This window comes from Lithobates pipiens, unplaced genomic scaffold, assembly GCF_037356315.1.
Source record: "Lithobates pipiens isolate NorthernLeopardFrog02 unplaced genomic scaffold, aLitPip1_a1.2 Scaffold_8, whole genome shotgun sequence".
NCBI classification, from domain to species: Eukaryota; Metazoa; Chordata; class Amphibia; order Anura; family Ranidae; genus Lithobates; species Lithobates pipiens.
Genome location: NW_027507903.1, coordinates 305,919,291 through 305,931,726, shown reverse-complemented (window position 1 = coordinate 305,931,726; position 12,436 = coordinate 305,919,291). Strand labels below are relative to the sequence as shown.

Below are 12,436 nucleotides of genomic sequence, written 5' to 3'. Positions count from 1 at the left end.
TTATCAGCAGTTTTTGGCTGGGGCGTATTTTGGTTTATAAAAAACACAGGAGTTTTTCAGCTGCAAAAAATACTCCAACGTCCAAAAACGCTAAAGAGTGTCAAAAAACCCGCAAAAAAAAAAAAACAATCAAACTTTTTTTAGCAAATAAAGTTTACGAGTAAAACATGCAACATGTTTCCAAAAGGTGAACTTATCCTTTCCTTCGCAGCCAAAAGCAGTTTCTTAGGTTTTTTGCACACGTTTAAAAAATTATTTTAGGCCTGAAAATTACCTAAAACCCCCAAAGATTATATATTTTCTGAAAGCAGACACCATAGAAAATAAAACAGTGGAAGTAGTAATATTTTATGTCCCACGATATTACCCCAAAGGGTAATATTTCAGTACAAAACACATTACTTGCCGACCAGCCACCACAGCTATTCTGCGTCAAGGTGGCTCGGCTGCGCGAAATGCCGCATGTCAAGCTGGTGATTGGTTGCCAAGATCGCCCAGCAACCAATCACCTGCTGTTTAACGAAAACATTAACTCCAGCAGTTCCTGCCCAGTGGTAACGACCACTCCCTGCTGTCCAATTAAGAGGACAGCGACAAATGTCTGCAGGCCTGGTGCCCGTGAATTAATCACAGGCGCTAACAGGCCGGCATTCAGCAGTGGCAAGCTGGGTGCGGCCCACTGACCCCTGACATAGGGGACTTTTTATCCCCTATGTGATGATTTTTGTGGTGACAGATTCTCTTTGAGACATGCAGGGTCCACTGAGTGTAATGCAAATCACACTGCATTACATTCTTTCCTCGCCTTGATGGCCAGGGAAACTCAACGGGGACCCGAAAGTGACGTCACACAGGGGTGTGTGCAGCCAAGATGAAATTTATTTTCACCATTGCGACCTGGAGTTTGTGGAACCCTGAGGTATGGTATAAACCAGTGATGGCGAACCTTGGCACCCCCAGATGTCTTGGAACTACATTTCCCATGATGCTCCACTACACTGCAGAGTGCATGAGTATCATGGGAAATGTAGTTCCAAAACATCTGGGGTGCCAAGGTTCACCATCACTGGTATAAAAACTTTGCTATATTGGTGCAAGCTGAACCAGTGTAATCATTCATAAAATATTCATACCTTTTAGTATTACACTTTTCTTCATTTTGGATAGAGTAGGGAATAGTTACCAACATTCTTTTTTTTTGGCATTGATGTCTTAAGAGCAAATTAAGAGAAATTAAGAGAAAATCTCTCCAAAGCGAGGCAATGCCCTCTTAGACAGTTGTCACTGGAACAAGTCACCAATAGCATTTCCCCTCTTCTCCTTTTCTTGTGACAACTCAACATTTTAGATTTCCCCATCACTTTCATTTCCAGTGCTAATGACCATCAGGACAAAGAAAGTGACTCCTTGTAACAGACAGCGTCACAAACCTGACACCTGGTTCTAAAGCTCTCTGACTCCAGCAAAAACTACATCCGCTTGCTGAACACACAACTTTTATATACGGCGGCAACTTTCTGCACTGGATCAAGTACCTAGCTCGTAATCAGTGCTTCTGGATAGGGGGCACAAGACCACCCACCCAGATGTGCGGCGATTCATTACAGCACAAGTAGCAGAAGAGATAGAGATATATATATATATATATATATATATATATATATATATATATATATATATATCTCTATCTATATCTCTATTGGAGAACTTGTCAGGCTGATAACAGAAGAATGAAGCAGGGGACAGCTACGGGACTTTGTGATTTTCAAGAGAGATAAAACACACACACGTGCCCAATTCAAATTTCATGAATCAGGTTTACATCCACTTTAAACCCAAACAAAGCATGTAAACAAAACTTTATTCACATTTGGATAAAGTAGGGAACAGTTACGCTAGTCATGCATTTATAGTTGTCTGTATCCACCTCCTTTATTTTTTTTAATGGTTACTGAGACAAAAGAGGGGAGTTCCTTAATTTTAGGGTCGTCACCAAAAAAGGTTGGAGTATATCTTCCAATAGAGACACCCATTCTGGCGACAACTGACTGAGGATGGCACTTTGGAGACATATCCTCTCACTCATTGTTGCATCTATCAAATTAAAGAAACTATTTCCCTAACAAACTGAGGTTTAACGATAAGCATACTTTGTTTTTAAAGGGTTTGTCACACCAAGATTTCATATTCCTGGTATGAGCCTGCTGTACCATGTACTTGTATGAAAATGTATCCTGTTCTTTGTACTGCTTCCTTTGTGTGTGAAATCCCTGGCGTTTCTGCCAGTCACCTTGCTTTCCTATTAAAAGCTGACAACACTAAGCATGGGAACAGAGTGTGGTCAGTTTTCTAGCTATTCTGGAAGCTCAGTGTATTCTCCAATGATCAGATTTGTCCCGATACACACCTCCTGCACGGCCTATCACTGTGATGCTCAGTGTGCTGCTTCTCCTCCACCCAGCTCTTATACAACTGAGAACAGAGGGAATGTGATTACTTATAAGGGGGGGGGGGGGAGGGGGGGTATATCTATACACAAATGTTTAGGGTAGGCAAGGTCAGGGAAAAAGGGATAAGGCATAGGTGTACTATGCTTTAAATTGCACTTATCCATTAACACTTTCCTACTCTATGAAAAACAAAAGTATTGCCTTTCTTCTTGCCACTCATTTTACAATTTAGTATCATTGCAAGATCGTTCACTCTCATTCAAGACCCACACATGCACACAGCAACTTGGTAACCAGTCGCGGGCCACAATGAGCAGAGCAGGCGTATGACAGGTCCATGCAGAATGGACACAGCCCACGTTACTCTATGGGTCCTCCGATCTGCCCCAACGGAAGAGGACTGATCCCCTTCTGTTTTTTTTTTTTAGCGAATCAGATTGGAGGTAGATGGGGGTAAAAGGGCACAAATCTGTTTACATCTTCCGTTTCATAAGATGGATTGAGGGTTTGATTGAGTCGGAACGATTGTGTGAAAGGGGCCTTTCACACTAATGCACCGCAGTGCACCTGTGTCGTTGCTACATTTTGCCATAGACTTCTATTATATCTTGCAGGTGTGGTGCACCTTCTGAAAGCTCACCAAACCTGCAGGTAATAACAGAAGTCTAAGCCTCAGTGCAGGTAACCTGAAGGTGCACTGCACCTGTGTATCCGTTTGAAAGCAGCGCAGTAACCACTGCGCAGATATGCCCAGATATACACTGCAATTTTTAGTAATAAACTGACCTTTAATAACAGTCTTCCATTCAGGTATCGTCTGCTGTTGCTGTCCCCGGCAGAGTGAATTTGGTATCACTCCGCTTGTGGCAAGAGACGGCGCTATACAGGAAGCATCAGCTTATACAGCTCTGTTCCACAGCTGCGTGCTTTGCCAGCTTCATTAACAACACAGATGATCTGGGCTTGCCAATCTGCCATCCCACAGAAGGAGGTTGCGGGCCACAACAGAGGGCTCCACGGGCCACTGGTTGGGCACCCCTGATGTACGGGGTCTCCAACATCACAGGCAGGACAGTGCAGATCTCTTCCACTACTTTTTAATCGTTAAGCTGCGATTGGCCTACAGATATTGCACTTCTACTCCAAATTTTAAAGCAACATAGAGTTTTTATAAATAGTAAAACCCCTTGACTGCACAGTGCATTTTATTACAAATATGAACTTAGGTTTTACATTTAGGGCACCTTCACACTGCCAGCACCTGGCGGTAAAGTGCCATTATTTTTAGTTTAGCTTTTGAAGTGCTTTTTGGGCGCTAGCGGGCGCTCTTAATCCCGCTAGCAGCCAAAAAAGGGTCTAAAAAGCCCGCAAAGCATCATTGCTCTTTGCCAGCAGTGCTGCCCATTGATTTCAATAGGCAGGGACACTTTAGGAGCAGTGTATTCGCTGCTTTTACAGCATTGCAAAGAAGCTGCTTGCAGGACTTTTTGACATCCTGCCAGCGCAGCACCCCAGTGGGAAAGCACTCGGGCTTTCACACTGGGATTGCAGTCGAGGCTTTTTTCAGGCACTATTTTTAGCTCTAAAAGCACCTGGAAAAAATGGCTTCAGTGTGAAAGGGGTCTTAAGGTAAAACCAAAACTTATTTTTTTTTCCTTAATTTTGGAAAGTATAAAAAGAGGGTTATAACCCCTATCAAGTTATTTTTTATGCCACCTGTGATTGGGCAGATTCACCTTTACTTCCTGTAAAAACAGGAAATGAGAAGAAATCCCTTCAAAAGTGTTCATGTGTCACTAGGGTAACCAGAACTAGTGCACCTTATTGGATTTCCCCCTCTACTACTGTTCTGGTAACAGCCCAACATTTTTCAGTGATAATGGTAAACCGGGCAAGTAAAGAGGTGTCGCAGACAGCAACAACCACCTGACAGGTGCTCCGATTTCTTTCCACTAAAAAAAAAAAAAAAAAAAAAAAAAAAGAGAGAGAAGGAAAGGGGGGGTACTGTTTTACTTTGAGCCCTTGCTCACACTGATGCGATTTGGTATGCAATTTGACATGTCAAATCTCATGCCAAATCAGCAGCTATTGCCCGCAATGGAACCAGCCGAATCAGTGCAATGTCAACTTTGCGGTGCCGCACCCATTCCCAAAAGTAGTTTCTATACTACTTTTGCCAATTTCAGGTGCGATTTCAATAGACATCTTTGCAGGAAACTGCACAGATGTCTCTGAAATCTTCAAACTGACATGCAGGAATGAAATAATGCGAGTTCAGCTGAACTCGCGCGATATGTCCTTTTGTTACCAAAGGTAAATTAAGACCCCTTTCACAGGACTGTGATCGAGTCAGTTTTGCAGGAAGACCCAAACACACCCTCCATTCTCCTCTACAGAGTATGTGTCCATTTACACCAACCGACATTGAAACCGATCCAAATAATAAATAATCGGATCAGATGGCAGCCAGGTGTAAACAGAGATGTGGGGTCTGTTTATACCCAACCACCCACAGAGAGTGAGCTATGTCTATCTGCTCAATATAAGCAGGACGGACACGGACCAGCCATCCACCTGCACAGCGGGATATCAGCAGACAGCTTTTACACAAACCTGCAAGTGCCTCATGGAGGCTGCCATTGCTAATTCTCCCTTCTGAAAATGCCATTTGCCTGGTTGTCATTCCACATTTTTTGAGTCCATGCCAAGGAATTAGCATAGACATAAGGAACTGTGACACATTCACAACACTCATCTCCACTGGGACTTCAGGTCAGTGATTCAACTTTAGATACAGCCAGGCAACAAGCATTTTTCATAGGAGGCCAGCCAGCATCACCTGACTAGTGACAGGGTCACTTTAGAACCGTCCACATGCTTCTGAATGGCTGGCACCCATGACACTGCCCACAATATAGGAGAGCCCATTGAGTATGTAATGTAAATCCTGCAATTATACAGGAAGTATTACTCACACACATCCTCATTAAATCCATATATACAGGCTATAATATATAGCCAGGGCTGCAGTCACGTACCCATTACCGGTATACTGTTCTACCACCACTGCCCAGCTACAATAACCGTGCTCCAACCGCCTGCCCCCTTGCCAGTGCCCTGCTATTACCTCCCGGACACAGCTCTCCAGTATACAGGGAACCCCGGGCCGTCCATCAGCTGAGCCTCTGTGTACCGGAAACAGCTAGAAAGATGCCCAGACAAACACTTCCTGATTCAGCTCCGCCCCTCTCTTCCCACACAGCCAATCTGTTCCGTTCCACTGGGGAGCCAATGGTAGAGAAGCCTAGGAGCCAGCGGCGGTAGGATTGGCTAGAGAAGCGCTTCCTCGCTAGGAAGGAGTCGCTCCCGTTTCAGTCACCTCAGCGGCAGCGAAGAGCTGTGACCGGGCTGATATCATGGTGGGAGCAGATTGTCATTGAAGAGATAGAATGATAATAATGTATAGGGGCATAAGTTATATAAGTGGAGTGTAGATAGACTATGGACGAAGTACAAATAAGTATACACAGACACTGCGAGCCTCATTTACTAAAGGCGTAGTGACCTTTCCCTCATTTACTAAAGGCGTAGTGACCTTTCCCTTTAGCCTCGTTCACAGTCTCACTAAGGCTCGGTTCACACAGGGGCGACTCAGATCCGACTTCAGGTCGCCCCTAGTCTTCAGGTCGCCCCTAGTCGCCTCAGGTCGGACAACATTTAAAAATCAATGTAAGTGAATGAGAGCCGTCTTAATGCACGCTACTGAAGTCGCCTCCGACTTCAAAAGAAGTTCCTGTACTACTTGAATCCAAATTGTAGGCGACTTGTACCCATTGATTTCAATGGAGGTCGCCTCCAAGTCAGATCTCTGTCTTTACGGAGGAGACTTTGACAGAATTATTAGCTCTGAAGGGGGAACTCCACTCCAAATTTCTGACATTTTTTTTCCCGTGGGTTCCCCCTCCGAGAGCATACCAGGCCCTTAGGTCTGGTATGGATTCCAAGGGGAACCCCCTACGCCCGAAAAAACGGAGTGGGGGTCCCCCCCAGATCCACACCAGACCCTTATCCGAGCACGCTACCCGGCCGGCCAGGAAAGGGGGTGGAGACGAGCGGGCGCCCCCCCCTCCTGAGCTGTACCAGGCCGCTTGCCCTCAACATGGGGGGGTGCCTTGGGGGAGGGGGGCGTGCGGTCCCCCACCCCAAAGCACCTTGTCCCCATGTTGATGAGGACAAGGGCCTCTTCCCGACAACCCTGGCCGTTGGTTGTCGGGGTCTGCCGGCGGGGGGCTTATCGGAATCCGGGAGCCCCCTTTAATAAGGGGGCCCCCGGATACTGGCCCCCCACCCTATGTGAATGAGTATGGGGTACAATGTACCCCTACCCATTCACCTGTAAAATAAAGTACAAAAAAAACACAACACACAAGATAAAATTTATTGCACAGCTCCGGGGGTCTTCCGTCTTCGGGGGTCTTCTTGTCGGACTCTTCTTCTTCGTCGCCGCGGCCTCTTCTTCCGACTTCGGGGGTCTTGTCCCCCTCTTCGGTTCTTCTGCCGGGCCACCGAGCCTTCTTATAGCTCTTTTACAGGCGGTGGCCCGGTCTTCTGTCGCCGCCGCCGCCTTCCGTTCTTCTTCTCCTGGAGATGTTGACTCGACGCTCTCTCCGGCCACAATGCCAGGGACGCACTGCGCGGCGACTTATATAGGGACAAGGGGCGGGGTCATCGGTTGATGTCACATGGTGACCCCGCCCCCTTACGATGTCACAGTCCCGGAGGATGCTGGGACTGTCGCCATGTGACATCAACCCATGTGACCAACCCATGTGACATCAACCCATGTGACACTGCCCCTTGTCCCTATATAAGTGGCAGCGCAGCGCGTCCCTGGCATTGCGGCCGGAGAGAACGTTGAGTCAACATCTCCAGGAGAAGAAGAAGAACGGAAGGCGGCGGCGACAGAAGACCGGGCCACCGCCTGTAAAAGAGCTATAAGAAGGCGCGGTGGCCCGGCAGAAGAACCGAAGAAGGGGACAAGACCCCCGAAGTCAGAAGAAGAGGCCGCGGCGACGAAGAAGAATGCCGGGCTCCTCCGCTAGTAAAAGAGCTACAAGAAGATAGCGGAGGAGTCCGGCGAGAAGACCCCCGAAGACGGAAGACCCCTGGAGCTGTGCAATAAATTATTTTATCTTGTGTGTTGTGTTTTTTTTTGTACTTTATTTTACAGATGAATGGGTAGGGGTACACTGTACCCCATACTCATTCACATAGGGTGGGGGGGGCGGTATCCGGGGGCCCCCTTATTAAAGGGGGCTCCCGGATTCCGATAAGCCCCCCGCCCGCAGACCCCGACAACCAACGGCCAGGGTTGTCGGGAAGAGGCCCTTGTCCTCATCAACATGGGGACAAGGTGCTTTGGGGTGGGGGGGCCGCACGCCCCCCCTCCCCCAAGGCACCCCCCCATGTTGAGGGCACGCGGCCTGGTACGGCTCAGGAGGGGGGGGGCGCCCGCTCGTCCCCACCCCCTTTCCTGGCCGGACGGGTAGCGTGCTCGGATAAGGATCTGGGGGGGACCCCCACGCCGTTTTTTTGGCGTAGGGGGTTCCCCTTGGAATCCATACCAGACCTAAGGGCCTGGTATGCTCTCGGAGGGGGAACTTACGTCAATTTTTTTTTCAGAAATTTGGCGTGGAGTTCCCCCTTCAGAGCTCATTCTCTGATTGGCCACGGCAAAAGCCGCCTGGCCTGGGGCGACTTGTAAGTCGCCCCAGGTCGTGTCTAAAAGTCGTGTTCAAGTCGTCTCCAAGTTGCCTCACAAAGTCGTCCTGAAGTCGTGTCGCCCCTGTGTGAACCGAGCCTTAGGCGTATATCTGTGCGAAGGGCCGGCTGAGGCATTCTGTTCATCTGAGTGCAAACATGCCCATCAGGACGTAGCGTTTGCGCAAAGACACAGCCGCTGCTCTCGGTTTGACATGCGCGTGGGTGTGAATATATGTCCCAGAGAGCGCGCACTGTTGGCATTCATCAACATGAGTCTGTGTGCCCATTTCTGTGCAGACGATGCGTAATAGACATGACGGGACACCTGTGCAGTCAAAGACAGTCCTTCATGTGGGTACACCCGTGTGAACGGATTCTAAAGCCTCGTACACATGATCAGATTAATGACCAACAGAGCTTCAGACTTTTGTCCGAAGGGCGTGTGCCAGGAACTTGTCTTGCATACAAACGCCACACAATTGTCGGCCAACAAACACAAACGTAGTGATGTACTATGTGGAATTTCAGCTCTTGAGTGCCAACCTTTGGGCACTTTCTGCCAGTGTTGTGTTTGGTGAGCATTGATTCTGAGCTTGCGCGTTTGTACTTTGGACTTTTGAGTGATGGACTTGTGTACAGACGATACAAAAATCTGAGAACTGATCGCTGTCCCTCAAAAATTTTCCAGCCTACCATCCAACATTTTTTGGCAGAAAGTTTGACAACATTTGTCTGAAGGAGCAAACTAAGGGTCTGTTCACACTGAGGCAGCACGACTTGCAGCGCGACTGCCTCAGGCGACTTCAGCGGTGGCTTGCAGAATGCCTTCTGTATAGAAGTCAATGCAAGTCACCTGAAGTTGCCCCAAAAGTAGTACAGGAACCTTTTTCTAAGTCGGAGCGACTTGTGTCACTCCTATTAGAACAGTTCCATTGTACAGAATGGATTGCGACTTGTCAGGCGGCTAAATCACCTGACAAGCTGCCCCAGTATGAACCGAGTCTAATGGTCAGATTTTAGGCAGTCTGACATCACACAATTCCCTGCTGAACATCTGATCGGGTGTACGAGGCTTAAAGCCTCGTACACCCGATCGGATTGTTGGCCAACAGAGGCTCAGACTTTTGTCCGAGGGGCGTGTGCCAGGAACTTTTCTTGCATACCAACACCACACAATTGTCGGCCAACAAACACGAACGTAGTGATGTACTACGTGGAATTTCAGCTCGAGCGTCACCCTTTGGGTACCTTTTGCTAATGTGTTTGGTGAGCATTGATTCTGATCCCGGCCCCCTCCCCCATGTGAATGAGTATGGGGTACATTGTACCCCTACCCATACACAAAAAAAAAAAAGTAGTGTAGTGTTAAAAAATATCAACTTCTCCGCTTCTTCCTCCATCTTCATCCTCCGGTTTTCTTGTTCTCCCCCTGCTTCTTCTGTTCCTCCTCTGTCTTCTTTGTCCGGTGTTCTTCCTCTGCAGTCGCTCCAGCTGGTGACCCACCTTCGATGCTGATTCCCGCTGATCTGTCGGTGCCGATGTCCTGTATTTCTTAAATAACGATGGGGACACGGCAGTCGGATTACGTCAACCGAAGGCCACACCCCTTGTAATGTCACGGACCCATGCCCCAGGCTGTGACGTCACAGGGGGCGTGGCCTCCGGATGATGTAGTCCGATTGCCACGCTCCACCATTATTTAAGAAATGCAGGACATCGGCGCCGACAGATCAGCGGGGCGTAGCATAGGGGGTGGCTCGTCGGCTGGAGCGACTGCAGAGGAAGAACACCGTACAAAGAAGACAGAGGAGAAGCGGAAGAAGGAGAAAACCGGAGGAGGAGGTGGAAGAAGGAGGAAGAATACAGAAGAGTGGAAGAAGACCGAGGACGAGGAGGATTTTAATAAAAGCTTGTCAAAAACTACTGTTTTTTTAACAATACTTTTTTTAGTGAATGGGTAGGGGTACAATGTACCCCATACTCATTCACATGGGGGCGGCTGGGATCTGGGGGACCCCTTGTTAAAGCGGGCTTCCAGATTCCGATAAGCCCTCCGCCCGCAGACCCCGACAACCCCTGGACAAGGGTTGTTAGTAAGGGGCCCTTTTCCCCATCAACATGGGGGCAAGGTGCTTTGGGGTGGGGGGGTGCAGAGCCGCCCCTGCCCCAAAGCACCCATCCCATCCATGTTGAGGGCATGCGGCCTGGTATGGTTCGGGAGGGGGGGGGGCTTGCTCGTCCCCTCACTTTCCTGACCTGCCAGGCTGCATGCTCGGATAAGGGTCTGGTATGGATTTTGGGGGACCCCCACACCATTTTTTTTTTGCCATACTAAACCCATGGACCTGGGGGGGACCCCACTGTTTTTTTTCACAATTTTTTTTACATTGAGTGGGAAGCCAGCTGACAGCTGATGACTCCTCAGTTGTTAAGGATGTGGCGGCCGGTTGCTTAGCAACCGGCTATATACAGTGTAAAAAAAAAAAAAAGCAAAATCACAGTAAAAAAACGCGGTACTTGCGTTTTGGATGTGGGTACATTGAATTCTATTACATGGAAAATGCTGCGTTTTGCAGGGAAAAAAGTCCCAGACCCTTTCCAAAAACGCAGAGGCACAAACATGCATTGATGTGAACATGTTCCAGAGGAACCCATGTTAAAAATGTCCCTGCATTTCTGCAAAATGCATCAAAAAACACATTAGTGTGAATCAAGCCTTATACAGTAATCAGCAGTGATATAAGTAACAGAGTTAAAATAAACGGAGTTTCGTAACGCAGTTACTTTAGAGGGTAACGAGTAATATAACTGATTACTCTTCCCCTCATGGTAACTCAGTTCCCATTACTTGGGCGCCGTTACCGCAATTACATCTACCGCCCGGGAGGCCTGCCGTGGTCGCACTGCCTGGCCATTTGTTTCGCAGTGGGGAGGGGGGCTTTCGCCCGCTGAGAAGAGGCTGTGTCTCAGAGAGACTGTCTGGACCGCCCCATCCCGCCCTGGAGAGAGAGAGAGAGAGAATGAATGAATGTAGGGAGACGGGGCAGACACTTTAAAATGAAGTCAGCTGACACCAATTAAGTGAAGGGGAGGGTCTCTCTCTCTCTCCCCATGAGGAAAGGCATTCAAGTGACTGACGATTCGAATTGCAGTGCAATCGATCCATCCCAAGTTCTCCACCGCCTCTGCTTCTTAAAGATCCCATCCCTACCCACCCACCATCACTTCTACAACCACAGTTACTTTGCTGAGTAACTAATTACTTTTCCAATGTAGTAACCGAGTTACTAATGCAATTCATTTTTGGGAGAAGTAATTTGTAACTTAACTAAGTAAGATGACCAACACTGGTAATCAGTGCATTTTTATAGCATTGATCGCTGTATGAATGGTCCCAAAATAGTGTCCGCCGCAATGTCACAGTAATGGTAAAAAAAAAAAAAAAAATCACAGATCATCGCCATTAGTAGTAAAAAAAAATGTATAATTAAAAATGTCATATATACACACACACACACACACACATATATTTTTCCTTTTTTAAATTGGTATATTTATTATAGCAAAAAAGTAAAAAATATTGTGTTTCTCTTTCGTTCACTGACTGACACAGCTCCATTAGTCTTGACCGTAGGATTATTGCACTACCTTCAGGAGAGGACTAGGCAGAACATGTAATACAGGTGAAAAAAACAGAACTTTACAGTTCCATCCAGGGGGCAGTCCCTCTGGTAATAACCCCATCAGCCTGCTTCCTGCAGCTCAGTTTTTTTCTGCCTAGTGAATAGGGGTGCAACGGATCGTCACCGATCTGTGATCCGAACGGGTCGCTCCGTGGTCACGGCCTTTAGGAAATGCCGCAGCTTCGGCCTAGCTACGAAGCGGCTGACATCATTCTACACCCAGGCCGTTTACAATGTGATCGCTCCGTCAAATGGCGGAGCAATCACTTGTAAACAAGTCATGTCATGTTGCCGGTTCCTCTCTCCCCTCTCTGTACTGATCTGTACAGTTGAGGGGGAGAGATCGGATGGATGCAGCGCTGTGGGCTGCATCTGTAGTGCCCACAGTGCTGCTCTTTGACAGCCTACTCTGCAATACCCTGCCAATACTCTCCCATACCTTGCCAATACGCTGCCATACCCAGCCATGCTCTGTCAATATTACAGTGGGGGAGATTGTGGATATTACAGTGGGGACTATATGGCGGTGGAATTTTCACA

General features: G+C 47.8%; 1 protein-coding gene across 1 annotated transcript in view; it reads right to left on the bottom strand.

The window, feature by feature from the left end:
- FBXO38 (F-box protein 38) overlaps positions 1 to 5,668 on the bottom strand; it is a 106,929-nt gene extending 101,261 nt beyond the window's left edge. Inside the window, 1 exon segment of the mRNA XM_077472668.1 lies at positions 5,578 to 5,668. The gene's annotated coding sequence lies outside the window, so the exon portion shown is untranslated.
- Positions 5,669 to 12,436: the final 6,768 nt, after the last annotated feature.